This window comes from Stenella coeruleoalba (assembly GCF_951394435.1).
Source record: "Stenella coeruleoalba genome assembly, chromosome: 5".
In the NCBI taxonomy this organism is placed as follows: Eukaryota; Metazoa; Chordata; class Mammalia; order Artiodactyla; family Delphinidae; genus Stenella; species Stenella coeruleoalba.
In genome coordinates this window covers 87,726,637-87,743,357 of record NC_137150.1, presented here as the reverse complement: position 1 = coordinate 87,743,357, position 16,721 = coordinate 87,726,637, and the positions used below count along the sequence as shown (strand labels likewise).

Sequence of the window (16,721 nt, the reverse complement as noted above, 5' to 3'; positions counted from 1 at the left end):
TTTTTTTTAGTTCTAATTTTTTAACTGCCTTCTTAGGATTTTGCCCTGTTCCATTATTTTTTATCTTCATTTTAATGAATATAGACAAAATAAAATGACAGTTAATATATTTTAACATCTTTATTGGAGTATAATTGCTTTACAATGGTGTGTTAGTTTCTGCTGTATAACAAAGTGAATCAGCTATATATCCCCATATCTCCTCCCTCTTGCGTCTCCCTCCCACCTTCCCTATCCCACCTCTCCAGGTGGACACAAAGCACCGAGCTGATATCCCTGTGCTATGCGGCTGCTTCCCACTAGCTATCTATTTTATATTTGGTGTGTATATATGTCCATACCACTCTTTCACTTCGTCCCAGCTTACCCTTCCCCGTCCCTGTGCCCTGAAGTCCATTCTCTATGTCTGCGTCTATACTCCTGTCCTGCCCCTCGTTTCTTCAGAACCTTGTTTTTTTCTTTAGATTCCATATATCTGTGTTAGCATATGGTATTTGCTTTTCTCTTTCTGACTTACTTCACTCTGTATGACAGACTCTAGGTCCATCCACCTCACTACAAATAATTCAGTTTCATTTCTTTTTATGGCTGAGTAATATTCCATTATATATAGGTGTCACATCTTCTTTATCCATTCATCTGTTGATGGACACTTAGGTACCTTCCATGTCCTGGTTATTGTAAATAGAGCTACAATGAACATTGTGGTACATGACTCTTTTTGAATTATGGTTTTCTCAGGGTATATGCCCAGTAGTGGGATTGCTGGGTTGTATGGTAGTTCTATTTTTAGTTTTCTGAGGAACTTCCATACTGTTCTCCATACTGGCCGTATCAATTTACATTCACACCAACAGTGCAAGAGGGTTCCCTTTTCTCCACACCCTCTCCAGCGTTTATCGTTTGTAGATTTTTTTGATGATGGCCATTCTGACTGGTGTGGGATGATAATTCATTGTAGTTTTGATTTGCATTTCTCTAATAATTAGTGATGTTGAGCATCCTTTCATGTGTTGCTTGACAATCTGTATATCTTTGGAGAAATGTCTATTTAGGTCTTCTGCCCATTTTTTGAGTGGGTTGTTTTTTATTTTTTTTTTGATATTGAGCTGCATGAGCTGCTTGTATATTTTGGAGACTAATCCTTTGTCAGTTGCTTTGTTTGCAAATATTTTCTCCCATTCTGAGGGTTGTCTTTTGGTCTTGTTTATGGTTTCCTTTGCTGTGCAAAAGCTTTTAAGTTTCATTAGGTACCATTTGTTTATTTTTGTTTTTATTTCCATTTCTCTAGGAGGTGGGTCAAAAAGGATCTTGCTGTGATTTATGTAAGAGTGTTGTGCCTATGTTTTTCACTAAGAGTTTTATAGTGTCTGGCCTTACATTTAGGTCTCTAATCCATTTTTTTTTTTTTTTTTTTTTTTTGCGGTATGCGGGCCTCTCACTGTTGTGGCCTCTCCCGTTGCGGAGCAACCACTGTGCCACCAGGGAAGCCCTCTAATCCATTTTAAGTTTATTTTTGTGTATGGTGTTAGGGAGTGTTCTAATTTCATTCATTTACATGTAGCTGTCCAGTTTTCCCAGCACTACTTATTGAAGAGACGTCTTTCCTCCATTGTATATCCTTGCCTCCTTTGTCATAAATTAGTTGACCATAGGTATGTGGGCTTATCTCTGGGCTTTCTATCCTGTTCCATTGACCTATATTTCTGTTTTTGTGCCAGTACCATGCTTTCTTGATTACTGTAGCTTTGTAGTATAGTCTGAAGTCAGGGAGTCTGATTCCTCCAGATCCATTTTTTTCCCTCAAGATTACTTTGGCTATTTGGGGTCTTTAGTGTCTCCGTACAAATTTTAAGATTTTTTGTTCTAGCTCTGTAAAACAATGCCATTGGTAATTTGATAGGGATTGCATTGAATCTGTAGATTGTTTGGGTAGTATAGTCATTTTCACGATATTGATTCTTTCAGTCCAAGAACATGGTATATCTCTCCATCTGTTTGTATCATCTTTAATTACCTTCATCAGTGTCTTATAGTTTTCTTCATACAGGTCTTTTGTCTCTTTATGTAGGTTTATTTCTAGGTATTTGATTCTTTTTGTTGCAATGGTAAATGGGAGTGTTTCCTTAATTTCTCCTTCAGATATTTAATCATTAGTGTATAGGAATGCAAGAGACTTCTGTGCATTAATTTTGCATCCTGCTACTTTACCAAATTCATTGATTAGCTCTAGTAGTTTTCTGGTAGCATCTTTAGGATTCTCTATGTATAGTATCATGTCATCTGCAAACAGTGACTGTTTTATTTCTCTTTTCCAATTTGGATTCCCTTTATTCCTCTTTCTTCTCTGATTCCTGTGGCTAAAACTTCCCAAACTGTGTTGACTATTAGTGGTGAGAGTGGGCAACCTTGTCTTGTTCCTGATCTTAGTGGAACTGGTTTCAGTTTTTCACTGCGAACGATGTTGGCTGTGGGTTTGTCATATATGGCCTTTATTACGTTGAGGTAAGTTCCCTTTATGCCTACTTTCTGGAGGATTTTTATCATAAATGGGTGTTGAATTTTGTCAAAAGCTTTTTCTGCATTTGGGATGATCATTTGGTTTTTATCATTCGATTTGTTAATGTGGTGTGTCACGTTGTTTTGCGTATATTGAAGAATCCTTGCATTCCTGGGATAAACCCCACTTGATCATGGTGTATGATCCTTTGAATATGCTCTTGGATTCTGTTTGCTAGTATTTTGTTGAGGATATTTGCATCTATGTTCATCAGTGATTTTGGCCTGTAGGTTTCTTCTTTTGTGGCATCTTTTCTGGTTTGGGTATCAGGGTGATGATGGCGTTGTAAAATGAGTTTGGGAGTGTTCCTCCCTCTGCTATATTTTGGAAGAGTTTGAGAAGGATAGGTGTTAGCTCTTCTCTAAATGTGTGATAGAATTCACCTGTGGAGCCACCTGGTCCTGGGCTTTTGTTTGTTGGAAGATTTTTAATCACAGTTTCAATTTCAGTGCTTGTGATTGGTCTGTTTATATTTTCTAATTCTTCCTGGTTCAGTCTCAGAAGGTTGTGCTTTTCTAAGAATTTGTCTGTTTCTTCCAAGTTTTCCATGTTATTGGCATAGAGTTGCTTGTAGTAAGGATGTCTCATGATCCTTTGTATTTTTGCAGTGTCAGTTGTTACTTTTCCTTTTTCATTTCTAATTCTGTTGGTTTCAGTCTTCTTTTTTTCTTGATGAGTCCACCTAGTGGTTTATCAATTTTGTTTATCATCTCAAAGAACTTTTAGTTTTATTGATCTTTGCTATCATTTCCTTCCTTTCTTTTTCATTTATTTCTGATCTGATCTTAATGATTTCTTTCTTTCTGCTAACTTTGGAGTTTTTTTGTTATTCTTTCTCTGATTGCTTTAGGTGTAAGGTTAGGTTGTTTATTTGAGTTGTTTCTTGTTTCCTGAGTTAGGATTATATTGCTATAAACTTCCCTCTTAGAACTGCTTTTTCTGAATTGCATAGGTTTTGGGTTGTTGTGTTTTCACTGTCATTTGTTTCTAGGTATTTTTTAATTTCCTCTTTAATTTCTTCAGTGATCTCTTCGTTATTTAGTAGCGTATTGTTTAGCCTCCATGTGTTTGTATTTTTCACAGATTTTTTTCCTGTAATTGATATCTGGTCTCATAGCGTTGTGGTCGGAAAAGGTACTTGATATGATTTCAATTTTCTTAAATTTACCAAGGCTTGATTTGTGACCCAAGATATGATCTATCCTGGAGAATGTTCCATGAGCACTGGAGAAGAAAGTATAATCTGCTGTTTTTGGATGTAGTGTACTATAAATATCAATTAAGTCCATCATGTTTAATGTATCATTTAAAGCTTGTGTTTCCTTATTTATTTTCATTTTGTATGATCTGTCCATTGGTGAGAGTGGGGTGTTAAAGTCCCCTACTATGATTGTGTTACTGTCAATTTCCCCTTTTATGGCTCTTAGCATTTGCCTTATGTATTGAGGTGTGCCTATGTTGGGTGCATAAATATTTATAATTGTTATATCTTCTTCTTGGATTGATCCCTTGATCATTATGTCATGTCCTTTTTTGTCTCTTGTAATAGTCTTTGTTTTAAGGTCTATTTTGTCTTATATGATAATTGCTACTCCAGCTCTCTTTTGATTTCCATTTGCATGGAATATCTTTTTCCATCCCCTCACTTTCAGTCTGTATGTGTCCCTAGGTCTGAAGTGGGTCTCTTGTAGACAGCATATGTATGGGTCTTGTTTTTGTATCCATTCAGCCAGTCTATGTCTTTTGGTTGGAGCATTTAATCCATTTACATTTAAGATTGTTATCAATATGTATGTTCCCATTACCATTTTCTTAATTGCTTTGCGTTTGTTATTATAAGTCTTTTTCTCCTCTTGTGTTTCTTGCCTAGAGAAGTGCCTTTAGCATTTGTTGTAAAGCTGGTTTGGTGGTGCTGAATTCTCTTAGCTTTCATTTGCCTGTAAAGGTTTTAATTTCTCCATGGAATCTGAATGAGATCCTTTCTGGGTAGAGTAATCTTGGTTGTAGGTTTTTCCCTTTCATCATTTTAAATATGTCCTGCCACTCCCTTCTGACTTGCAGAGTTTCTCCTGAAAGATCAGCTGTTAACCTTATGGGGATTCCCTTGTATGTGAATTGTTCTTTTCCCTTGCTGCTTTTAATATGTTTTCTTTGTATATAATATTTGATAGTTTGATTAATATGTTTCTTGGTGTGTTTCTCCTTGGATTTATCCTGTATGGAACTCTGCGCTTCCTGGACTTGACTGACTATTTCCTTACACATATTAGGGCAGTTTTCAACTATAATCTCTTCAAATATTTTCTCAGTCCCTTTTTTTTTCTCTTTTCCAGGACCCCTATAATTCGGATGTAGGTGTGTTTAATGTTGTCCCAGAGGTCTCTGAGATAGTCCTCAATTCTTTTCATTTTTTTTTTTCTTTATTCTGCTCTGCAATAGTTATTTTCACTATTTTATCTTCCAGGTCACTTATCAGTTCTTCTGACTCAATTATTTTGTTATTGATTCCTTCTAGGGAATTTTTAATTTAATTTATTGTGTTTTTCATCATTGTTTGTTTGCTCTTTAGTTCTTCTATGTCCTTGTTAAACGTTTCTTGTATTTTCTCCATTCTATTTCCAAGATTTTGGATCATTTTTACTATTATTACTCTGAATTCTTTTTCAGGTAGACTGCCTATTTCCTCTTCATTTGTTTGGTCTGGTGGGTTTTTACCTTGCTCCTTCATCTGCTATGTATTTCTCTGTCTTCTCATTTTGCTTAACTTACTGTGTTTGGGGTCTCCTTTTCACAAGCTGCAGGTCCGTAGTTCCCGTTGTTTTTGGTGTTTGCTCCCAGTGGGTAAGGTTGGTTCAGTGGGTTGTCTAGGCTTCCTGGTGGAGGGGACTGGGCATGTGTTCTGATGGATGAGGCTGGATCTTGTCTTTCTGGTGGACAGCACCAGGTCTGGTGGTGTGTTTTAGGTGTCTGTGAATTTATTATGATTTTAGGCAGCCTCTCTGCTAATGGGTGTGGTTTTTGTTCCTGTCTTGTTAGTTGTTTGGCATAGGGTGTGCAGCACTGTAGCTTGCTGGTCGTTGAGTGGAGCTGGGTCTTAGCATTGAGATGGAGATCTCTGGGCGAGCTTTCACCATTTGATATTATGTGGGGCTGGGATGTCTCATGTGGACCAATGTCCTGATGTCGACTCTCCCACATCAGAGGCTCAGCCCTGACACCCGGCCAGAGCAGCAAGACCCTGTCCGCCACATGGCTCAGAAGAAAAGGGAGAAAAAAATGGAAGAAAGAAAAATAAATAAATAAAATGAAGTTATTAAAATGGAATGAATTATTAAAAATAAAAAAATTAAAAAGTAATAAAAAATAGAGAGAAAGAAAGAAGAGAGCAACTAAACCCAAAAATAAATACACCAGTGATAAGAAGTGCTAAAAACTATACTAAAAAAAAAAAACACTGACAGTCAGAACCCTGGGACAAATGGTAAAAGCACAGCTATACAGACAAAATCACACAATGAAGCATACACATACACACTCCCAAAAAGAGGAAAAGGAAAAAAAAATGTATGTGTGTATATATATATATATATATATATACACACACACACACATAAAAGGAAGAGAGCAACCCAATCAGTAAACAATTCTACCAATGATAATAAGCTCTAAATACTAAACTAAGATAAACATAAAACCAAAAGCAAATTAGATGCAGAAAGGGAACCCCAAGTCTACAGTTGCTCCCAAAGTCCACTGCGTCAATTTTGGGATGATTTGCTGTCTATTCAGGTATTCCACGGATGCAGGGTACATCAAGTTGACTGTGGAGATTTAATCTGCTGCTCCTGAGGCTGCTGGGAGAGATTTCCCTTTCTCTTCTTTGTTCGCACAGCTCCCGGGGTTCAGCTTTGGATTTGGCCCCACCTCTGCATGTAGGTCGCCTGTCGGTGTCTGTTTCCCACCCAGACAAGATGGGATTAAAGGAGCAGATGATTAGGGGGCTCTGGCTCACTCAGGCCGGGGGAGGGAGGGGTGTGGACTGTGGGGAGAGCCTCCGATGGCAGAGGCCGGCATGCTGTTGCAACAGCCTGACACTTGCCATGTGTTCTCCCAGGGATGTTTTCCCTGGATCACGGGACCCTGGCAGTGGTGGGCTGCACAGGCTCCCAGGAGGGAAGGTGTGGATAGTGACCTGTGCTTGCACACAGGCTTCTTGGTGGCCGCAGCAGCAGCCTTAGCATCTCGTGCCCATCTCTGGTGTCCGCACTGATAGCTGCAGCTTGTGCCCGTCTCTGGAGCTCATTTAGGTGGTGCTCAGAATCCCCTCTCCTCGCGCACCTGAAACAATGGTCTCTTGCCTCTTCAGCAGCTCCAGACTTTTTCCTGGACTCCCTCCCAGCTAGCCGTGGCGCACTAGCCCCCTTAAGGCTGTGTTCACGCAGCCAACCCCAGTCCTGTCCCTGTGATCTGACCTCCGAAGCCCGAGCCTCAGCTCCCAGCCCCCGCCCGCCCCGGCGGGTGAGCAGACAAGCCTCTCGGGCTGGTGAGTGCCAGTCGGCACCGATCCTCTGTACGGGAATCTCTCCACTTTGCCCTCCGCACCCCTGTTGCTGTGTTCTCTTCCGTGGCTCCGAAGCTTCCCCCCTCCACCACCCGCAGTCTCCGCCAGTGAAGGGGCTTCCTAGTGTGTGGAAACTTTTCCTCCCTCACAGCTCCCTTGCTGAGGTGCAGGTCCCATACCTATTCTTTTGTCTCTGTTTTTCCTTTTTTCTTTTACCCTACCCTGGTACGTGGGGAGTTTATTGCCTTTTGGGCAGTCTGAGGTCTTCTGCCAGTGTTCAGTAGGTGCTCTGTAGGAGTTGTTCCACACGTAGATGTATTTCTGATGTATTTGTGGAGAGGAAGGTGATCTCCATGTCTTACTCCTCCGCCATCTTGAAGGCATCCCCTGACAGTTAATTATTATAGATGTGAAACTGCTAAGTGTCCATGAAGCAATCTCTTTTTATTATCTACATTATAGTGTAAGGAAAAATGTTCATATATAACCTGAGTTTAAGCCAATGACATGCAAGCTTATTACAGTAGAGTCAACAAACTAAAAATTTGCTTCCATATATTATACTTTAATTTTGTTTTGGTTCCATCTGTTTTGTCCCATGATGTATAAATGACTTAATTTTATCCGAAATCTAAGAAAAACTTTTTCAGATTTTTTTTCATGATCTGAAGAGAGCAGTGGTTTGAATATCTTATTTTGCTTGTTAAATTACAAAACTTGCAAAATTAAATGTCTCACATCTAAATAAATATTTGTGATTTTACTTTATAAACACAATAAATTTTTTAAAATTGTGACTCTTTGTAGGTCACAATAAGATGCAAAAATCTTTGAAATTATTTTGGAAGGTTAAATATAACTTTATTGAAATGAAATGACAGAAATAAAATAAAATAAATGATTTTTCCCAGATCAGGAAATTTTCTAATATAATTTTAATTGGCTTGACATTGAATTCTGCCAATGAAAGTCTTATATTAAATTAAAGAATTTTATTTCTTTCAAATTTTTTCTAAACTTTTGTATATGTGTATACCAAACATACACAAACATATGCATTTATATATTTTTTTTTTCCCTTGGAGAAAATATATTTATTTCCGTGATATAGATAATATATATATATATATATATATATATATATATATGCAATAGTTGCCCAGTTCTGATCTGAAAATAAATTGAAAAGAGAATGGTGAAAACTTTCAGAAATCTGTAACTAGGCTTTGAACAGCTCTTCCATAGCTGCTCAAGGCAAATAATGCTTGTGTTAGTATCTAAGTCAGATGTGACAAAGGAGAAATGCTCAAAATACTATGATGTTGTTACAATTTGTTACAACAAAAGGGAAATTTCACATCTTCTTAGCTTTACGAAAAAAGCCAAATAAAACAAAAATGCTGAAGTTGGACTTAAAAACAAGAACACAGCCCTTCCCTACAATCATATAAGAGAGGCATTATGAGAGCAGGTGTTCAGTGGCTTGCATTTAGCTAAATTTGGTTCAGTCAATGACTCACTGTTGAGAAAAGTTGACCTAGTCAGTTTTAAAAATAGTGGTTTTTGAATACTAGCACCCAGGGTGAAGTTGACCATATAGCACACATTAATGGCATAGTTTTTTATTTAAGTATTTTTTCTATGACTTGCTCAATTATTGCAAAAAGCAGCAAATACATCTCAATTTTACTTATCCACGCTCCTTTATCCACAACTTCTCTAACGTTTTCTATGCTTATTCAGTTGGCTACAAGACCGTGTGTGTCCGTCTGGCTGCATGATGATAGCAGATTGGTTGTTGTATTCATCACCTTTGTTTTCTCAGTGATTTCAGTGTTTAAGCCACCAGTGATTTCCACTGTCTCCCCATGGTCATGTGTTGGAGTGGTAACCAGAACAGCTGATTTGTATTAACTGCAACAAAGGATGTTTTCTAGAACATGCTTGGTGGCCTTTCGGTTGTTTTATTGGCTGGACTTCGTAATTTTTTTTCTAGCAGAGTGCACAATTTCTCACCATCCCAGACCACTGTACATATAAACAACAGACTGATCTACGGTCATCCGTAGAGCAGCCAAAGTACATCCATGCATTACACCAACTGTTTCACCACCCTTAATTCTAACCCATCTGCCTTTCATTACTTTTGCTCTGAGTCCACACCTACTTGGTTTCTTGCTTCTCCTCCCTTTCAGGATGGTTTGATATTCCTCCTCTTCTAAGGTGTTTCTCATTTCTAACCCAGTGATTAGCATTTTAATACCTGTCCCCTTGATGCGTTCATTTCTTGTACAACTCTGCCTCTCAATTTATTAATCTGTTCTCTGAAACATTTCTTTTCTCTTTATTGGGTGTGTGCTCTTCAAGTTCATTAAGTTATATCCAGAGCCATGAAAATAGACTCTCACTCTTCTTCCAGAGAACATTCTGGAAAAGGGTGTGTCCTTTTTTTTAATAGGAACCACAGCCCACTAGACTGCAATACCAGGGTCTATTTCTCACTGATCTCTTCAGCTTTCCTATGTTAGGCTAATAAGGGAATTCTGCCTGTAAGATCATCTAAATCTACGAATTGTGCTCCTCTTTCCTCTGTAAATATCTACAATTATTTAACAAAAACCAAACTGCCAATTCATAAAATATTCATTAGCAACTTCCACACAGTCCAACATCCTTCAATTCTCTTTTGTAGACACATATACAGTTATACTAATCATGTTCTTTTTATTAGTTGTTTCCATCAATTCATTCAGGAAAAACCTATATTAAGCATACCCTTTTAGTTGCTATTGCTTTCTGAGCAATTGCCTCATGCCAGACATTTTGATAAGTGCTTTATAAAAATAATCATATTTAATTTTCTCAATAGTCCTACAAGATAGGTTGTAGTAGTAGTAGCAGTAGTACTTCCTTTTTCATGATATGAAGACTGAAACTAACGTGATTAAATTTGTCCAAAGTTACACTACCAGTAAGGAGACATGCCAAGCCTCCAATTCAAGAATGTATAATTCTGCAACATTAACCAATAATGTATGTGACCTAAATAATGTATGTGACCTAAATAATATATGTGACCTAAGCCGTATTTTGAAAGTGTAAAAACCTATCTGGGATTGTAAGAATGAATATCAGTAAGACTGAAAAAAGGAAAAGGCAGTTCTGCCATTAATCAGGATGGGTAGGAGGTTGGACACAGAAAAGCTAATCCCCAAATAACAGAAAAATTATTTCCCCGAGGCCATGCAGTAAAATGCCATAACAAGCCTCTCTTTGTATAACTTTTGTTTGCGTACCAGTGATGCTCCCAGAGTTCTCTGTTTTCCTCATCTATTACTGAGGACATCTAATTGCTAAAATGCTGTCATCTCATGACAGCACCCAATCCCCAGTGAATCCTTGTTCTCTTAATCTCACCTAAAACCAGCAGCTAATCCGGAATTAATGCCCTCTTCCCTTAGACACTTTTCAAAATAATTCAGCAGTAACCAAAACCTTTCAAAAGATGCTTCCTTGCTCCCTCTTGTCGTGTGGCATTTCAGAGCTCCTCTGGAGTGCCCTCCTTTGCTGCATCAAGTTAATACATCTGATTTTATCAGACTTCAAATTTGTGCCTGGTGGTCTTTGGCTGATTAAGCTTTTAACAATGCATAGTGAATTAATATGCATAAGTAATTCCCAGAGGAAGAAAAACAAATAGCCATTAAATATTAGAAAGAATGTGCCTCTTTTAATAAAAATACAAATGAAAATGGTATGCCACTCTATCAATTTGGTAAAGATACTTTAAACTCTTAAAGATTCTGTATTATCAAGAGAAGACAGGTATGTAGTACAAGTACAGGGTAGTAAAGGAGAGGAGGCCTGGATACTGTCACACAGGCAGGTGGAGTTATATGTTACTTCAAATTCCTTCAGATTTTCTGGAATGAACTTTGGACTTAAAATATTCATTTGTAATCTAACTTTTATAAGTTATTGAAAAAATAATAAAGGTACAGAAAAAATTTACTAGGATATTCATGGCAGCACTTGCAGAAAACAATGATATAAATGCCCCCAAAGAGACATTTAGTTAAACAAGTGATGGTACATGTATAAAACAGAATTCTGTGCCAACAAAAAGCCTTTTGTAAATTAATATTTAGTGACATAATATACTGCTACATTAAAAAGGTAATTTATTAAGCAATACATACAGGAGATCAAAATTTCATTAAAAATTTTAGATGTGTGCATGCATATATAGGTATTTATAGAGAAGATATTAATCAAAATGCTCTTAAAGGCTTGGGTGGCAGAATAATAGGTGTCATTCTCTTTCTTGTACTTTGTGCACACATATTCCTTTATAAAACAAAATATGAATATGGTGTGTAATGAATCTGAAATCCATAAACATTGTCATTGTTTCAGGCAAAAGAATGTTAGTAGCCAATATTTTCACTATTTCTTATTGGCTTGCAATTGGCTATAGTTAATAATACTTGTATCATAAGCCTGATACTTCATTCCACAAATCCGATACCCTCGATACATCAGACTACATTTTTTATGTGAAAAGAAGGAAAAAGAATGGAGTAAGTTAACAGACAAAGGTCAGTGAAGTTCAAGCCCTTTAACCCAAAGCTAATCCATAGATTAGAGCAAATACATTCCTTTCCATAGACTTGATTTAAGACCTCAGATGACCAGAGAAATGGGTTAAACATGGTACAAAACATACATTGCTGGAAAACTTCCTCCTGTTTACCCTCTCCATCTACACCCCCACTTCCCCAGGGGAGACCAGACCACCTAGACACAAGTTATCAGTAGAGGCTGACATGAAAGCCCTCTGTGTCTGCCTGTCCTATAACAACAAAGAATAACTGAAGTACCTTTGGTTAAATACAGGTGACTTGCCTCAATTTCTCATGAAAACATCCTTCTTGAGTTACCCCTTCACAAAGAAAGATGGCAGGTGTGGATGGCCTGAAGGTGACCCTGACAACTGAAGATATAGAATTTCTGACTGTCATTTAGCTACAACCCTTTAATGACTGCTAACTCAACCATGGCATTCAACAGTACTGAAGACATTTTAATATATTTCATCTCATTTTTGAGTATTTAATAGTATTAATATTGATTGAAGAATATAGTTATAAAATACTAGATAATAGATAAATAATATTTTTATGTTATTCCCTACCGACCTGTGTCCATGAGCCCATATTACTCACTGGATATGAATAAATATAGCCACGTGCCTATAATTACTACTTCTCCTATGTTAGCACACGGAAGCCACTCAATAAAGTTAATTTTAATGAATTTAGTTATGTTCATATCTCATGCATGATTTGTCATGGTAAATAATTTGTAATATATTTAATTTGTAGGCATGTCATTCTCAGTTTACAATAAATGCTTTTATTCTCATTATAATATATACATAATTGTATTGTTTAATACATGGAAAATATAGAAAATTATGAGACCAAAACTTTTCCACAATCCCATCAGCCCCTACTTTCCCCAAAATCTGCAATTACCTTTTGAAATATTTTCTCTTCGTATGCAGATTTTACCTAGTTGAGATCAATGTGAGTGTGTGTATTGGGTTGGCCAAAAAGGTCGTTCAGATTTTTCGTAAGATGTTACAGAAAAACCCGAACCAATTTTTGGCCAACCCAATATGTATCCTTAATATATTTGTTGTCCCAGTTTTTCATTATAACATTATAACATAATTCTACGTAGGACACGAAAGTGTCTTAATAAGTCATTATGATTCATATGTACCCACTTAATTGATACATCTAGAGATAGTAACAAATTCTATTGAATTGTTAGAGCTACCCATTCCTCTTCCAGCAGAAGAGCCTCTAACAGCTCTTGGACCTCGAATATTTTATAAATTGTGTATAAAATGTGTATTCGGATCTCTCTCATGATATAGCCATGATTAAAAAGTATCTACATCAATGATTCCCTTTTTCTCACTGTACCTTCACAGCTGGAGGGAGCTTATAACTGTAGCCTCCTCTCTTTTTCCCCCATAAATCTGACTTTAAATTGCTCCATTTTCATTTGACAATAGTAGGTGTATATTTCACAGATGTCATAGTGGAATTACAAAGCTAAACTCAGAAGTATTCTGTTTTTAACATGCAGCTTCCTTTTGTAATTCATTTTTTTAATTTTGAAAATGTCACAACTTATATACATATGGGAAAATATTTGATATGATTTCTCCCTCTGTTGAAATTCAACAACTTATATTGTTACAGATTGGAATAATATGGCAGGAACGGATGGCATAAATCTGAGTCTATGAGTTTTGCTAACAACTCAACCTGATTGCCAAGTCTTCAGAGCTGGTAATACTGATGATGAGGAAACCAAACACTCCACAATGCAGATCTCTCATCTGAGGGTAAACAGGTAAGAAGCAAAAATACTACATTACACTTTAACTTAAAATTCATTCATCATCTATATGATAGGCTCTAGGTTACAGTTCCCTTGACCTTGAGGACCTCACTGTTGAATGGGCATGTCAGATATGTCAAGAAATGACTGTAATGCAATAGTAAGTCATATAAGGGTTTTTCAAAGAGTATAATGGAAGCAGGTGTAAACTCCTTCCCTTAAGATTAGTAATCTCAGATGACACATAACAGCAGGAAGACGTTTAGTGATTTGAGGGCCTATCTGTTAATCTCTGAGATCCTTGACCAATCTTCAGGCAAAGTTGTTTTCTTTTCTTCTCTCTGTTTTGACTCACCAGCTGTCCCTTCAGCTAATCTTATAAGAACATTAGGGGGAGAGTGGAGTTTGAAGAGGGGGAGAGTGGAGATCAGAAAAAAATGCACACATTCTCTAAACCATCCTCTCTTTCAAAAGAGACAGGTACTTGGACATTTCAACAGGATATAACAAAATCTATACACTAACAATTTGTCATCTGAGAAAGGCATTTCAGTTCAAGTCCATTTGCTGCTAAGAATTCGTTCAGAAAGCAAAAATGTAAACCAGTATTTCTTGGGTAATGTTGTATTTTCAGTGAAAATGTGATATGCATACGTTTTTTATCCCCCCCCAAAAAAGTCATTATGACTTTTCAACCTAAAATGAACGGAGACTTTACTCTTTAGAGACAAAAATAAACAACAGATTAAACGAGGGAAAAAGAAAGAAAGAAAGGAAAGGAAATCATACTCCTTTGGGAGAAAAGATATTAAGAATCGTAGTTGTTTTTCTTTCCATTCTATGTCAGTTCAAGCATATCCAACCAGAGATTAAAGATCTATCCTGACAATATATTCAGAAGGAGATAATGAAGCAAAGAACTGAGAGATACAACTTTGAATTACATTATCGAGTCTATTTATGAATTTTACTTACTACTTCTGCAGTTCCAATATTTCTACTGAGTTCTTTATTTACATAGAAACTTTTTCATATAATAGAGCTTCATATAGAATAAATACAGAAGAATAATATAGAAGAAATAAACATATAAAATCATAAATAATCTCAGTAGTTGGAAGTGTCATGGAGTAAATAAATCAGGATAATATGATAGGAAGTGATTTAGGCTTTATTGAAAGTTTCTCTGTGGCAGTGACATAAAATTTGAGCCTTAAATGAGAGAGAAATATTCATGTGACTAGAAAGAGTTTTTCATGCAGAGACAGCTAATTCAGAGGACCTGAGGAAAGTCCTTGCAAGTCATTCATAGCCTGATTTGGAATAGCATAACCTGATTTACATTTTTTAAAAAGATCACTGTCTACTCTCTAGGAAACTGATTATCAAAGGACAACAGCTGAAGATGTGAGATCAGGAAAAGCTCTGTTGCATTGGTCAACATGAAAAGTGCGGGTGGTGTAAACCAAAGTGTTGATAGTAGAGGTGGAGAGAAGCAATAGTTGTCAGGGCATATTTGGAGAATTACTAGAAAGTAGAGTTGTTCAGAAATACAAATGCATTGTTTACGGGGTCAAAGGAGTAGAGGAATCAAGCATAATCTGTATTTGGAGACTTGAACCACTAGACAGAATCTGGTGTAATTTGCTGAGATGGGAAATTCTGGGGAAGAAACAGGTAAGAAGAGATGAGGGAGAGGATTAGTTAAGGGTAATCAAGAATTCTGTTGCAAACATGTTAAATTTGAAATGCCTATACAATACTCAAGTAGAGATGCTATGTAGGGGGTTATATATACATTTTGTGACCTAAGGGAAAAGCTACACTGAGCATAAAATTTTGAGTATCATAAGCATAAAGATGAATTTTAAAGCCAGAGCTTGAAGAATATCACTTTGTATCACTTTGAGAGAGAATGTGTGGATAGAAGAGAAAAGGCCCTGGGATTCTCCAAAAGGTAAAAGCTGAGAAGAATGAAAAGATTCAGGAAATGAGCCTGAGGAAGACTAACACACAGGGTAGGAGGAAGACAGACACTCATGCCATGGGAGCCTAGCAAAGTGTTTCAGAGCGAAGGAGAGCAGTTTATACACACCGGCAATGTTGCCCAGAGAATGAGTAAGATGAAGACAGAGAAGTGACCAATAAAATTGGTAACGTGGAGATCATTGGTTACCTGGAGAAGGGCAGCTTCAGAGGTACAGTAGAGAAGGAAGCTGGGTGAGAGGGAACAGAGGTATGACTGGAAGGTGAAGAAGTAGTGAAAGAAATGAGAGACGAAGATAGTAAAGGAAGAATAGGGACGACTATTTTTAAGTTTGTAATGAGTTTGTGATGATTAATGGAAAAATTGTTTGCAACAGTGAGGTGAATGTGAGATAAAAGGGAGGTTTGTGTTTTATTATGTTGGACCACTTTTTGCACATCGATAGGAATGATTCACAGAAAGGAGTTAGGGAGAAATAAGATGCAGGTGGTGGTGGCAGGAACTACAAGAGCCAAGCCCTTAAAAAAGTTACAGGGAATGAGATGCAAGAGAAAACAGAGAGAATAGGTCTTCAATACAACCTATGATTTTTAATTGATAAGAATAAAGAAATAGAATACAGATATAGATACAAGTAAGTTAGGGGATTTGGAGGCAAGATGAGGGAATTCCAGTCTAAATGGTCAATGACAGTGAAGTAATAGGTGTGACTATTTATGTGTGTGTGTCTGTGTATGTGTGTGTGTTTAGGTATAAAGAGCGGAAGTTTGATGAGAAATAAAGTAAGAGAATAGTAAATTAGTTATCTTGAGATTAGAGCAAATATAGGGTGGAAAAATCTCATTAAACCTCAGATTTAATTTTACAAATTGATTTAAATATAGGACTTATGAAGATAAAACAGGATCAAGTATGTAAAGTCCTTGGATACAGTGTCTGAGATAAAATAGAAGCTCTAAAATGATAACTTTATTACCCATACATTTTGTAGCCCTGGCCTTTTGATTAATTATTAGAAAAAAATAATTAGAGAAAATTAACAAAAATGGGAAGAAAGGGTAAATGAATATTTCTCTAAGTTCTTCTTTTTAATTATTGAGGTATAATTAACATACAAAAAGCTTTACGTTTAAAGCATACACTTTGATAAATTATATATATGTATGTATGTATATACACACACACACATACACATA

The 16,721-nt window shown here is 36.7% G+C and overlaps 1 protein-coding gene across 14 annotated transcripts in view; it reads left to right on the top strand.

Annotated features, from left to right (window-relative positions):
* Nucleotides 1-16,721, top strand: part of LOC307186545 (uncharacterized protein) — a 1,017,825-nt gene that overhangs the window by 872,731 nt on the left and 128,373 nt on the right. For all 14 annotated transcript variants that reach the window (XR_013828391.1, XR_013828392.1, XR_013828393.1 and 11 more), the window contains one exon: nt 13,397-13,550. The gene's annotated coding sequence lies outside the window, so the exon portion shown is untranslated. The remainder of the gene's footprint in view (nt 1-13,396; nt 13,551-16,721) is intronic.